Source organism: Pogona vitticeps, chromosome 2 (genome assembly GCF_051106095.1).
Source record: "Pogona vitticeps strain Pit_001003342236 chromosome 2, PviZW2.1, whole genome shotgun sequence".
Taxonomy (NCBI): domain Eukaryota; kingdom Metazoa; phylum Chordata; class Lepidosauria; order Squamata; family Agamidae; genus Pogona; species Pogona vitticeps.
The window spans coordinates 90,096,776-90,112,131 of record NC_135784.1 but is presented as its reverse complement, the minus strand read 5'-3'; the positions used below and the strand labels follow the sequence as shown (position 1 = coordinate 90,112,131).

At 38.2% G+C, this 15,356-nt stretch overlaps 2 protein-coding genes across 30 annotated transcripts in view; both read left to right on the top strand.

Moving 5' to 3' along the window:
• SGCD (sarcoglycan delta) overlaps positions 1-15,356 on the top strand; it is a 631,892-nt gene that overhangs the window by 274,170 nt on the left and 342,366 nt on the right. The window lies entirely within an intron of this gene.
• The window catches only part of LOC144586791 (uncharacterized), a 168,235-nt gene that overhangs the window by 72,380 nt on the left and 80,499 nt on the right, over positions 1-15,356 (top strand). The gene's annotated exons all lie outside the window — the stretch shown is intronic.

The following is a 15,356-nucleotide window of genomic DNA, read 5'->3' as shown; positions in this document are numbered from 1 at the left end:
TTTTTTCCTATAGTGATGTATGTGAGAACTGGACCATAAAGAAAGCTGACCACCAAAAAACTGATGCTTTTGAATTGTGGTGCTGGAGGAGACTCTTGAGAGTCCCCTGGACTGCAAAGAGAACAAACCTGTCCGTTTTGAAGGAAACCAACCCTGAGTGCTTACTGGAAGGACAGATCCTGAAGCTGAGGCTCCAGTACTTTAGCCATCTCATGAGAAGAAAAGAGTCCTTGGAAAAAACCCTGATGTTAGGAAGGTGTGACGGCAAGAGGAGAAGGGGACGACCGAGGATGAGATGGCTGGACAGTGTCTGCGAAGCAACCAACATGAACCTGACACAACTCCGGGAGGCAGTAGAAGACAGGAGGGCCTGGCGTGCTCTGGTCCATGGGGTCACGAAGAGTCAGACACGACTTAACAACTAAACAACAGCAACATAGACTAGCACAGTGGTTCTTAACCTTGGGTTACTTAGGTGTTTTTGAACTGCAACTCCCAGAAACCCCAGCCCGCACAGCTGGTGGTGAAGGCTTCTGGGATTTGCAGTCCAAAAACACCTGGGTAACCTAAGGTTAAGAACCACTGGTCTAGCACACAATCTAGCCAACAAATCTTGTCCATACTTGGGATAGAAAATGTATGTCCTCTGATATTTAAACCAAGTGAAGATAACATCAAAAGTTGATACTGGATGCTTCCTTGGACATACATACATGTAGCAAATTCAGTCTTGAAATAGCCCAAAGGACTTAGTCCTTCTTCCATTTTAGGCTTCCTAGCTACATAACCAAGTAGTCTACATGGTTGTCCTGGATTTGAGCATAATTAGTTCACAGAAAATGTGAGCAAGAATATTACAAAACACAGCAGATTATAATTCTTCATTTCCTTTTCACACAAAACTCAATGCTTGCCCTAATGAACACAGTAGGGTTCACAGTTGACAGACCTCTTTCTCAAAGACCCACTCAGAACCCTTGCTTCAATCTAATATACAGCATTGCAGCTGCCATGTTTATAAGATATAGATCAGTAGAGCCAGAGGCTGGGAGTTCGATTCCCCACTCTGCCTCCTTGACAGGGATTGGATTTAGTGATCCATAGGGTCCCTTCCAACCCTGCAGTTCTAAGGTTTCTAAGATTAATGATATTTGGAGAATAGAAATGTGAAGCCTCCCATGTGAAAAGCCCCTTTCCATCCTCTCCCTCCTCAAAATAAGGGGGATCAATTTCGCCATTTCTCTTTCCCCCTGCCCAATCTCTTTTGAAGAATACAAAAGAGAATTTCATTTGAACTGAATGGTGAACAAAGTGCCTTACAAAAAAAGAGAGCATATATTTATGATTGCATTGGCTGGGAAGTTACTTTTAAGAATATAATGGTGTACTGAAGTAATTCATAATTAGCAGTAGGTTGATGATATTCTGGGACTACAGTATCACTTGTTTTCTTGTCAGTAAAAACATTAAAAATGATTTTAAAAAAATATGTTCATAGTCATTAAGAGATTGGAAGGACTGCTTTAAGAAAATGAAAGCTGGATAACAATATACTGACCTCCCTCATTTCGTACTATTTCTAAGAAAGCCAGAAGGATAAATAGTTCAATGACATAGAAGCCATATCAAACTGCTATTCAGATGTTAAACCTAAACAGCATGTGAGTTATTGTCGAATAGTATTGCAAAATTAAAACCAATGAAATATAATAAAATAAAGTAATAAAGCAATAGAACAAGAACTTTCAAATTATTTCAAAATGATTACAAAATGGGTTTGTTAGAATCCTAGAATAGTTTAGTTGGAAGGGACCTATAAGGCCATCGAGTCCAACCCCCTATTCAGTGCAGAAATACAAGTCAAAACAGATCTGAAAGATGATCGTCCAATTTTCTCTTGAATACCTCCAGCACTGAAGCACTCAACACCTTCCAAGGTAATTGGTTCCATTGTCGTACTGCTCTAACAGTTAGGACGTTTTTCATGATATTTAATCTAAATATGGCTTCCTGTAGCTTGAGCCCATTATTATGTGTCCTGCGCTCTGGGATGATCAAGAACAGATCCTGTCCCTCCTCTGTAGGATTACCTTTCAGTTATTTGAAAAGAGCTATCAAGTCTCCCCTCAGTCTTCTTTTCTGAATGCTAAAGGTGCTCAGCTATTTCCTCATATATCTTGGTTTCGAATTCTCCAATTTTGTTGCCATCCTCTAAACTTTGTTGCTGTAAGCTCATTAGTTCTACTATGATAGGCCATGAAAGAAACAAACACGAACACCACTTTCAGGGCATCTGTTCAGAAAGATATCCAAATGCTGTTGCCTTATTCAAACCTTTATCTGAAAGGTGTGTTTTGAAGGCTGATTTTGAAGGCTGCTATTTTGAGGTTGTTAGCCAGTTGGTTAATATTCTGCTTTGATATTTTTCCTGTTTTTCTAATAAATGCCAGGTTGTCTGTTCTACAAACCCATTACTAAATTGCCGTACAGAGGACTATTCATTAGTGTTGGCGCATGCTTCCATATGGCATGCATTAATCATTATTTAGCTGTATAAAAAATATCTTCCATTCTGTTCTTGATACGGTTCTCCAATTACCGTGAATGAAAAGCTTCATTTTAGTAACACATGTGCCACAAAGAAAAACAAATAGCAAGAAAGTTTCGAAAGTTTGATTTTAACCAAAACATGTGACACTAAGAAAAACAAATAGCAAGAAATTTTAATCACAGTCTGATTACCGTGCTAAACTGTTTCGAGACACTATTTTCTCCCTTAATACCAGAACTAAAGTTACTTTTCTAGAATATAGCTCCCAGAATCTACCATTATAGCAAAAAATGATTGAAGACGGGGAGGGGGGAGTAACTGGGCGTTATAGTGCCTGAAAATGCAGACTTTTCCAAATTCTATTTTCTGTTATTTCTGTTGAATAAAATACACAGAAATAAGATCAATATGTTAACATACTTTGTAATTGTTATTTATATAGAATAATGTCTATCACCATGCTCTGGGTTTATTATTTCAGTTTCAAACAATTTGAATATGATGGTTTTGGTGAGATGATTGTTGTGGGGGCTTTTTCCCTCTAGGCATTACAGGAGCAATTAAATAAAAACAGGATGAAACAATGCAAACTGTCCACATACATTATATGTATGTGAAGTCTGTCAAGGAAACCTTGTTTATTTCTGCTTTCACAAACTGCACTAGCAACAATGACTGACACTTTCTCTCACACACACTTATATACAAAACAGACCCTTTCCAGCCATGAACCATAAAACTAGTCAGCTTCTCATTTCTTTTCATAAACTTTCTTATCAATAGTCTTAACTGCCACTTCAGACAGACAGCTCTCATAAAACTGTCACTCAGACTCAGTCACTTACTATGCAAACAGATGTGTGTATACAGAGAGAGAGGGGGGGGGAGGGAGGAAGGGAGGGAGAGAGAGAGCGAGCAAAGTTACCAGAGTGTGTATAGGTAAAGGTAAAGGTTCCCCTTGACATTTAGTCCAGTTGTGTCTGACTCTAGGGCATGGTGTTCACCCCCGTTTCCAAGCCATAGAGCCAGCGTTTTGTCCAAAGACAGTTTCCATGGTCATGTGGCCAGTGCTACTAGACATGGAATGCCGTTACCTTCCCGCCGAGGTGGTACCTATTTATATATTCACATTTTACATGCTTTTGAACTGCTAGGTTGGCGGGAGCTGGGACAAGCGATGGGAGTTCACTCAGTCCCTTGGATTCACTCTTACGACTGCTGGTCTTCTGACCTTGCAGCACAGAGGCTTCTGCGGTTTAACCCGCACCGCCCTTGAGTGTTTATACTCATATGTAAATTATTTTGTGTTCAGTAGGGTTACTCCGTGGCAAGTAGCTATAGGATAGCAGACATTACATATCTTACCAGATAACAAGTATTTGCTTGGAAAACAATGACATTTGAAAGACAACACAGTTTTATTCTTCTGCTCAGTGCAACTGCACCTCAGATAGTCTTTCTGAGCATGGAGACAAGGTAAAACAGATCTTCCTCCCCTGCATAAACAGAGATCTTTAGCACCTTAAAGATTAAGAGATTTATTATGGAATAAACATTCAGGGACTAGAGTTTACTTCATCACAAAAGCTTAGATCATAATAAATCCTTTTTAAAACTCACAATCCTCTTGGCTACCTTGGTGCAACTCATTAACATGACATCACTCTTTTGGAAGCTGTTTTCAACTTAAACAATAGGGGCGTCAACACAAGATATTTTATTGCTAAATAAAAGTAGCTTGTATTTGTTTAACACAGGTAGAAATGAATTTGCACTACAAAAAAGCAATTGACATGAGCAAAAATACAGCCTTAGATGAGACCAGCCAGATACAGTGGACTACTGGCTGAAGGGCAAAGATCCTGGAAACTGATCTGGGTTGCAGCATCATAAGTGAAGTGGAGTCAGCCTCAACCAGCAGCTTCTCAGTTCATACAGGTGAATCTTCTGTGCACCAAGGAACTGGCTGCTCCATCCCTGTCATTATGCTAATCAATACCACAAATCAATTCTGGCAGCAAGCCTAGTGAAATGTCAGAGAAAAGGAGAACACCAGGATCTAAGCCAGATGTCTGCAACTTTAAGGACTTTCCCTTGCCAAGGAAGTGATGGAGCCTGAAGTGGTGATACAGCCTTGGAGGCATAAAAGGTTTTAGTTTGCCCATTCAGAGTAAGTTGTTTCATATTGCAGGTTTTTCACATTAGAGTTTACTCTGGGACTGTATCCCATTTAGGGATGTGCATGGCAACAATTTTCATATTTATTTCATTTTAGATCCTTTCTGGAATACATCTTTCCCTTTTTGTATTTTTCATGCACACAAACATTCAGATTTTACAAAATCTGGCGTTCCAAAGGAACACATAAAAACTGCTCCAAAAAAATAAATAAATCAGAGTTTGCAGTGTTCAGTTACATTCAGGAAGATAAAAGAAGTAAAGAACAAAAGGTAAGAGGTGGATCTTTCAGACCATGCAGCTGGATCTATGCTGTTTCTCAGCAGGCACACTAACAAAAAACAACTAACAAAGACAAGAAACATGCAGAGCAGGGAGAGGAAGAGATGGAGCTAAAGTTTGGGGCTTCTCAGATATTATACCCACTGCTAGACAACATCGGAGAAATATCCTTGGATGGCTGTAGAGGCTTCCTTCCCTGGAGAGCTGCTGCCAGAGAAGACAGTACTAGATTAAACTGTGGCCTATTCCACTCCCCAACCAATATTTTGAACGTTTTCTTTCTTCTGCCCTAAATTTATTCTGTACGTAAAACTGGCTCACACAACTATGGTGTCAAAATGCCTGAAAGACATTTTCTACTTAATATAGACACAGACAATACCTGAGTTCATTTTCTTTATTACACAGCAGCACTGAAGAGTACAGAAGAAAAGTACTTTATTTTATTATGCTAGCCTGCATATTTTCATGTAAAGATGGGTAGGGGAATAAACCTTATTGGTGTTTTCTTCTGGGTTTTTTTTAAACCTGCGTTGTCTTTGTGGATGCAATATGTGTGTGAGGCAAGATGATAGTGTCTTAATGTTGATATAAACATTTGGGGATTATCTATGTAATATTCAAGGCACCTTCAATGCTGTTCTCTTTCATCACCAAATTGATGACTAGCATCCAGCAGTCTTTTTTACAATTGCAGCTTCCCATGCATAGACTTTGAAATAAACATCAATCAGCTTCTTAAGAGCCATTAACTGCTTCCATAACAAAAACAGTTGGACAGAGCATAGCCAGAGCTAAAGATATTCAAAATGGTATTTGGAAAACAGTGCCTCTTTCTTTGAAATTACAGAATCGTGAAGTGAAGGCTGCTTTCTGCTAACAGTGTTCAGAAAATTCAGTCCAAATCCTTGAGACTATTCTTTATGAAAAATGCCTCCAGCTGTGTATTTTCCTTATATCCATACCTTTTCTTTGCTTTCCAAATTTCATTGTGTGTAATCACAGCTATGAAACCTTTGGCATATCTTGCCCCACAGGTCCTCAGAAGATGTTTCTTCAGTGACAAAAGACAAATATTTACTATTTTTACTGTTCACATTTATTTGCTCTGGAGTTCATATCTCTTATTCAATGAAATATATAGTAGCATACTATCTATATAAAAGTTCTGAGGTTTCTTGGCAAAATATTTTGCCTTGGTGGTTTTGCTAAAGAACCTAAAACCTGTTCTTTTGACAGATATAACTGTCAGGGGCTGAAAATTCTATTCATCTGCCTTTTAAACAGGTGCTCCAGATGAACTCCATTCTTTCTGTAGTACTGCATGAATGAGTAGAAATTATCTAAAGGAGGAAGACAAGAAATAGTCCCTCATCACCAACTTTCTTAAAAAGAACGGGAGAGCCACATCAGCATAGCATTAAAATGTTCACAAATAACTAGGATTTTTATGCAGATCATCAATTTGATGACATTTTTTTTACCCCCTGAATCTGCTTAGTAATTAATAGGATGTGTCTCTTCACTTTGGTGACCACCACTTCCCAGAGGGTTTTTTTTTGTTTATGTTTTTGTTTTGGTATGCAGTTGGACACAAAATGTGTACAGTACTTGGAAACAAACAGACGTGCAACTGGAGAAGAAAACAGACAAGTTTTGTGTGTCTGAGTCATTTTAAAGAGAAAGATAGGGTAAAACCATTTTAAACAAAATAAATAACTCTGTTGATTAAGAATTAAATGGCAGGTAGTATTATACATGAGAGTTAGGAATTGCTTGGTTTCCATGCTTACATCAAAGTGCCCAAAGCATATTTAAAAAATGGTGGTTGGAGGGGGTTTTTTGTTGTTGTTTTTTTACCAGAACCACTTTCTGTTCACTTTCAACATTTCGGGACAATCTGCAACCTCTGTTGACTGCAAGGTAAAAAGGACTACTTTAAGCCAACAGCTGAACTGTGTGCTGCAGAAGCAATCATGGTAAAAGCTGGAGAAGATCGAAACACAAGCAACTGTACTTAACAGACAAGGAAGCAACAATTCAGCCTAAAGATTTCTGTTCAGCTTTTTCTGGGGCGGGGGCGGGAGGGAAGCATTTATGCAGTTGGAAAATCTGTTTTTAAAAACCTGGGCACATTTGTTCGTCCTTGGTTCATATTACTGTCGTGTGAAATCTGAACAAGTAATTCACATACATTCTATTGCTGCTCTCTAAAACAGGCTTCCAGTTATTAAAATCATAGACAAAGATAATCGCCAGCTTTCTTTCTTTATATATATTCTGCAAAGTTAAGGAAAAAAAAATCCAGTGGAACCATACATATCAACCATAGAGGCCCTGAGTATTTATTATTACAAAATTATTACCATTGCTGAACTAACTATAGGTATGTGAAACTTTCATGGGGGTGCCTGATGACCATTTTTCAGAAGCTGTTCAGGAGCTGCATTCCCATGAGGGTATGAAAGGTGACATATCCCAAAAAAGCTAATAATTTAATGTTACGTTTGTTCTTTGTAAACTTTTAAAGAAAAAATTAGATTATATTATTCTAATGCTTAATAAATAAGAGTTTTTTTTTAGTAACACTTTATTTATTTGAGTTTTGCTATTAATATCCTATTTAAATCAGACTAATTATTTTAGCCTGATTCATTGAATAGATTTCATTAAATAGAATTATTGCACTTATTTTAACAAGGCAGCAACACCAGAGATCTGGTCTGTGGTTCTTCGATGGTTAGGTTAATAGTTCCCTAGACTTAAGCCTCTTCACTGACACTTAAGCTTTCAAATACTAAAAGGCCTACAAATCTTCTGCAGTCAATAATCAGGGCTGAAGGATGAGAATGCTAGGGAAGCACCAGGGAAAAGGATGTTGACTGAGGGGTTGATACTTAAATTTTTAAATATCTCCTATCTCCGATTTTAGATAGCTGTGGGATTGTGTAGTTGCGTGCTTCTCAGGCTGTTTCAGAACTTCTTCTTTCCAAGTCTAGCACTGGAATAGAAAGTCCGTCTGGATCTTTGGATGGTGCAAATGAGACAACAGAGTTAAACGGTTTCATTTGAAGCATGGAAATTACAGAAAACCCAAAAGGGACAATATTGCCTGGATACAATACCCAATGAATGTGTAATAACATTTTTAAAAAAAGTCATTAAAAGTGCTTATCAACTGCTTATCTGGCCATGAAACTCCAGAAGCTATTAGATGTGCCTGAAAATCAGAGCCTTACTGACACACCACTCCAATCTGACTGAACATTTCTAGTAGAAACCGCAGTTTCTAAAATATACTCACTAAAAAGAGAGATGGCAGCCTAGCCCACTCTGGTGAACCTGGTTAATTTATTATTTGCTTAAAATATTTCACCCTGCTTTTTAAAATAAAAAGCACCAAGGCAGCTTACGTCATTTAAAAAAGAACATATTTGAAAGCTAAAAACCAGTCAGTTATTCAAATATTTTAAAAGTATTAAATAAACATTGCTGTTTATTTAATTTATCTAAGAAACTAGATAAAAGCATTACTAAACAGATTTAAAAACAGCAAAAATTACAAACAATCCCATTTTAAAACCCCTCTTAGACAGCCAGTCACTAAAGGAAAGCCTACCTGAAGAGAAAGGTCTTTGCCCGCTTGCAAAAGGAAGGTTGTTTTTATAGAGTATGCACAGATATAGAATGGATATCTGAAAGAGAGAGAGAGAGACACACACATACAAATCCTGATAAGAAGCAGCATCCGAGGGAAGATAACTGTTAAAATATTTGTAAATTGTCTTCTAGCAGAAAAGAGATTATGTCGTTTTTAATATGGAAGTTATGGGGACTCCAAAAGCACAGGGCTGATATATGTAGGTTCCTGGGGCAAGCCTTTCTCTGTTTTAGAGACTCAAAGGTGTTGTGTTCTCTTGGAAAATCCAGGTGCACACAATTTGTGGATATTCGTGGATTCAACCCTGAATCTGGACACCTAGGTTGCATTGCTGTAGAAGAGCGTATTTACACAGTTAAAACAAGAGCACAAGCTGCATTCATTCCTGGAGATGTCTGATGAGGTCACAGTGGTCATGCTTTACTTACATTGAATGGGGACAGATATCCTATGTGGGGCTGCCTCCAGTATTGTTTAGGAATATCCATTGGTCCACAGTGTTCAATACAAGTTAAAGGGAGAGAAGGACTTCCTTATTAGAACAGCATTGTAACTACCATATTCCAGCCCTAATTAGGAGTGATGGTGGTGATGTCATATAAGGCTCTGTATGCTTAGATATGTTATCTGAAGGACTGTATTTATGATTTTTCCCAGATATAAGGTTCTTCAGAGGAATCTGAATCTCCACACTGGCATGTTTTGCAGGGACATGAGAAAGAAACTTCTCAATGGCTCCTCCTAGGCTTTGAAACTCTCTTTCAGTGGATGATACTGTGTCCTTGCGTCTCACAAGTTTTCTTCTGCCTGCAGGGAAAGACCTTCCTATTCAAACTGTGTTTGAATAATTGGCTGGGTTCTCATAAATCAGCCAGTATTCCATAGTCGTTGAAATGCTGAACTGAGGCCTGGGAGGTGAAGGTTGAAGTTGCCATGAAATTCACAGGTCTAATTCATTCTCAATCTCTGCCTGATCGACCCTGATTAAGTCCTCGGATCGAGAACCGTGTAATGCTTCCTTTAGTAAATTGGAAAAGGGGTGGGATATAAGTATAGACAATATAGAAGTATAATCGTTAAATGTTGTATCTTTTTATTGATTTTTAAATGTTGCTTTTAATTGTATATTAATATTATGATTTGTAGAACTGTTTTTTTAATTTATTGTTATGTACTGTCAAGTCACAGCTGACTTATAATAAGGCCTTTAAAGAACGTGAGATATTTAAGAGGTGCTTTTCCTGTTCCACATCCCCAGTGAGTTTCCATGGTTGAGCAGGGATTTGAACTCAGGCCTCCTGAGACCCAGTCCATCCATCATTCTCTCAGCTACACAGCACTGGGTGTCTTAATACAAGACTTTTTTAAAAAAAATTACAAACAAAAAAGAAATCTCATGAGCAAACTTGTGTCTCAGTTTGGGGAGAAATATGAGACATGAAATCTCATAGATTGTTTTTTGGGGGGTTGTTATGAGTCAAAGGGAACAAGCTCCTGAATTGTGGGTGATTGAAACACTGTTCCTTCTCCCCTGTACTCAGGGTCAAACTAGAGGATACAGGAAAAGCAATAAGTTGTTACAGGCAGGAATTCTTTAAGTGTCAAAAGCCACCTGATTGCCATAAAACAAGCTTTTTTTCACTTCCCGTACCTTGCAAACTAATCTGCTTTATTTTGTGATTAGCCAAAGGGAGGTGAACATGGGCTTTGCTTGTAAATTTGGCTGATAAGGGACAAAGCTCCAAAGGAATCATGTTACAGGCCAACGTGCCTACAGCTTTGGCTGCCATAATTCATTGTGTCACTAGAAAGAGAAGCCTCGTTTTGACCCTTCTATTGACTATCTTTGTTGGATGGCAAAATTCTTTGTCCTCATCCTATTGGAATAAACTAGCTAAGGCTGAGTGAAAGACAAGTTTTGCCATTCATGATTTGCCTCCTGCTTGGTGACTCAGGCTAAGTCGCAGCACTCTTTATGTGTCTTAATTCAGGAGCTGTGTTCTCTTTGGTCCAGCTGTTTATCCTGACCCAATCACACTTACAGAATTCTGACATTACCAATGGTGTTATTCTCAGAGTTCCTGGCCCTCTTTCTAGATCTACCAGGGTTACTGAGACTACAAAATGACAATGGGCAACAGATATTGCAGCTAGCTGGGAATGCAGTGGCCAAAATCCTGTTACTTAGTTTAGTAAATCACACTGCACTAGGTCCATTGACTCCATGGGGATTTGGTAAGTCACCTGCTCCGTAAGTTCCATTTATTCAAAATAGTCCTAACTGCAACTAACTTTAGCATAGTAAGTCACAGAGTAGAACTATTTGAATCAATGTACCTTACAGAGGAAATGACTCACCGATTTCCCATTGATTCAGTGAGCTTAGTGTAGTACAATTCGCTATGCTAAGCAATAGGGTTTTGGCCCATGTTTCTTGATCTTTCTTGTCACTGTCCTATAGGAGAGACAACAAGAGTTGTTCTGGAGGTGGATAACAGTGCCACCTAATAGGAATCCCTCCACCTGAACCCCTTGGTTGTGGCCAAACTCTTATTTAATGAGAATGCTGTATTTTCCCTTCCTGCGTGGGTGGTGTGCTTGGGAGTTATTATGAAATTTGAAAGAATGCTAAGTTTTTCATCTTGTCAGGAATGAGAGTACTTCATAAATGTCAGGGTTGGGTAGTGAGAATCTGGGACAGTGCTTTACTGCTTTGCTTGAGAGAGATCAGTTAATGAGGCCACAGGAGAACAGGCTGGGGAGCTACACAGTGCGTTGGGCCTGCCTAACTCAGATGACTGCACACTTTTCAGCTCCCTTTATAGGAAGATAAAGCTTCCATAGAACTGCAAACAAACCATCAGATATAATTATTCTGGCCTGCTTCTATTTTTAGTAGCATTTCAGTTTTTTTATTATATGGGGCTTCTTGCTTAGAAGAAGCATATAAATTGAAGTTTTGAAGAGGTCTGAGTTGCAGAGGGGATGTGTTCATGAGAATATGTCCAATATAATGCATGCAAGAAGCAATATTGTTATTGGAATGACTGCAAATGCGATGAATGAACATCTTCAGGAACAACATGATGGAAGGGAGACATATTTGTTTTTGAATAAGTTGCTGGCTGCACAAGCATATTAATGCCTTCACTTTTTCTTTAATTGAAAGAGGAATACATATGATGCCTCACAACGGGGAATTCATGAGTGTCAATGAAATTAGTAACCTTGTGGTTATTTATAGCCAGCTAAATATCACGTTTCTGTATGAGGTTTCCTGCAGATCAATGGACCCTACAAATTTATTTATTGGTTTATTAGTAACTTCCCTTCTCTCTCTCTATTCACGACTGCACAAGATTATATAGGAAGTGTCTCTGAGCATAGGCAGAGTGTCTTTTTCTTTTGACCAACCAAGTGCTGCCTGGACCTTCCCACCCCCAGTGGAATGGAGGAGCTTATCATACAGCATGATTTTTACCTGCACCTAATCTTAAAGATATTGTGCAGATACTATTAACAGTACTTTCCTATGCAAATATCTGGTATATAACACAAAATACTCCCATACCAAAACAACAGCAACAATGTATTTTGCTGACTCCTTCCCAACTGGCTTTCCTAAAAATAATTACCCCTACACTTTGAAAATGTAGGGTTTGACATCTTATTAATACCCATGAGATGTGTGTGAAGAAATTTGAAGGTTAGTGCAACACCTCAGATGCAGCAGCATCCTTTATATTAAACTTTGTTTTTGCTGTTTCTTAATGTAAACTCCATCTTTATTAACTTCTCATGACAAACACTAGTCATTCTTGCTTTTTATTTCAAATATTTTAAATTATAGTTTTTGCTTAATTTTAAATTATTGTTGTTGTTAATGTGTAGCCTGCATAATTAAACTGTAAACTGCCCAGAGAGTGCATTAAACACTATGGGGTGGTATATAAGCAGCACACTTTGATTTTTAAAAGAGAGATGGATGGTGGTAACAGTAAAAGTGGGGGCATTAGGGTTTTCAAAAATAAAAACAGAGGTTGAGATGGCCAGAAGTTCAAGAACTGTATATGACATATTTCATGTGATACTAAATTGTGGAAATTGTACTGAATGATCCTTGTTGTTGTTTAGTCATTAAGTTGTGTCTGACTCTTTGTGACCCCATGGACTAGAGCACGCCAGGCCCTCCTGTCTTCCACTGCCTCCTGGAGTTTGGTCAAAGTATGATCCTTACATTACTTCAATAAATTGTGTGATTTTTCTGAAAGAACTGCTGTAAAGGACAATTTACCTGCCAAATTTTGGCCATCGAAATTTTGGAACAAAACCATTAATAATCAAATATTCAGCAAATCTTTGGATGACAGACTATATGAACTTCCTTGGAAGGGAGGGACAAATCCAATATCTTTCTTCTTATTGTTCCTTTTTTATTCTCTTATATTTGAATTGCTTCAGTTTCATAATTATTTAGTGAAAAAAAAAATCCAAAGGTCAGACTAGGTAAAAAACTGTTTGAGGCTAGCCATCACACAGAAAAGAAAAACAAAAAGTTATCAAAACCAACGTGTTCCAAGAAAGTAGTCAGGAAATTGGCCCTGTATAACAAATTAGGTCTATCTTCCATATTTCCATTGTTCCTTCTACAAATTCAGAGCAATTCACAAGGGATTTTTCACAGCACTTTTTAGACATTTCTCTTTTAAAATAAATTTAACACTACTAAAATGCTATTATAGCTAATTCTGTAAATAACTTCATCCAGATGGCTGATGCTAATATGCATTTTGGCTTCAGGAGCTTTGCTTTGGAGGTATATTGCAAAGGTAATGTATTTCATCTTCTTTGGTTGCTCCATGGATTACAGGCTTAGAATTAAGAGTTATGCCTGTATTGTTAAGTGTCCTTCTTAAAAAGCAAGGCCCACAGATGGCAATACTGGGTTACTTATGGCTCAAGCCAAAAACCAATGTTGTTTCAATTTTCCCTTTAGATCCAACAGAAGGATTTAAAAAAAAAAAAAAAAGAAAAAAGTAAAAATTGTGATATTCAGTATTTAACTAAACCTACTTTCAGGTGTTAATGTGGGCACCCAGGAGACAGAAGTTGGACCTCTTACATTGTCCAATCCCAAAGATCACAGTGCACAGTAACTCCTACATTCCACACTTCACATATTGCTAGTTAAGAAGATTCTTGGTAGAGTTGCGTGAACATGACAAAGAATATTGTTGAGCTCCAAACATACTCTGCATCCTGGGCCTGAACAGCTCAAGGAGGAAAGTGGCCCCTCTGGCCCTTTATAAAAATCTTCTAACCATGGTTGCTCAGTGCTGATGCATAAGCTTCAGAATATAGAACTTTGCCGACCAGTCTCATGGTCAGCCTCTTTGTTGTGCCCAATCCTGACCAAAATCTGACATTTAGTCTCCCTGCTCCCAAATTGTTTCACTATCATTTAAATTGGCAGAATTGATAATTCCCTCCAAAACTTCTTCCTCAACTCTACCTCCTCTCAGTCACAAATATTTTACACCATTCCTCCCACCCCCCAATAAGAAACACGGACATATACCTGCTTTCTCCATTTTTTGTTGTCCCTCATCCTCCTCTCGTTGCCCTCTGTGTAGGAGACAGAGACATGTGGGCTCCTGCTGGTCCTCAGCAATTGCAGCTCTTTTTGCAAGGAAACCATTATTGATTATTTGGGTGCAGCTGCCACTAGAGTGAGTAACATAACACTTTCTTAATGAAGAAAGCCACTTTTGCTTAGCACCGAGCAGACCGATAAGTTAATGTGGACATTTTCTTCCTTTCCAAAGAGAAAGAAAAGAGCAATATGGGAAAGCCCACAATCTAGTACAGAGCTACACTGTACCTAGCCCTAGATTCAGCTAGATGGACTTTTCTTTGAATTAGGGACATAAATCCTACTTGTTCTGTTCTCACATGTGATGAGGAACCACAAAATTTTCCTTCTTACCTCACAAGAGCATGAGGTGTTTCGTGAGGCTTCTGACAAAGAGAAAAGTACAAGGATGATCAATTTTGAAATATTCTGCCAATTGTACAAAATATCAATGGCTGCTGCTTTGCAGGTAGAACTTTTAAGGATTGGAAGCATCACATCGGCTGTTTGCACTGGTTGTTCTGTGCTTGTTTTCTTTGTGCATTTACCCAGCTTTTTGAAGGAAAAGGACATCCATTTTGTGCAGAGTCAACCTCCTTAAGTTACAAAATACTAAAGTCCCAAGCTTTTCTCATATGTTTCCATTTATGGCTCTTTTCTCTCATGCAGATGCATATAGTTCACAATATGATCTACAAACATGAAATGTAGGCTGTAAAAATGAGCAAATGAGGACATCACCAAGCAGTGGAGTGACTTGGGAAGGGGATATTACTACACAATGAGGAAGCCGAGCATGAAACTGAAGCTAAACATTTTCAGTATGACATTCCACTGGGACTTAGTAAAAGCCAGAATAGAATGGAGTGGAAAAGGGACTTCTTAATAAAAAAATGATGCTAAAAATAGTGGGATGGAGTGGACAAACATCAGAACAATATTTTACACCTCAAAGTCCAAAAATATTAACTTATTTTCCCCAGAACCATAGAAATGGAACACATTGGCCCTTCTGAGTAGGATAACTTTCCCCTTCTTTCTCTCTTAATTAA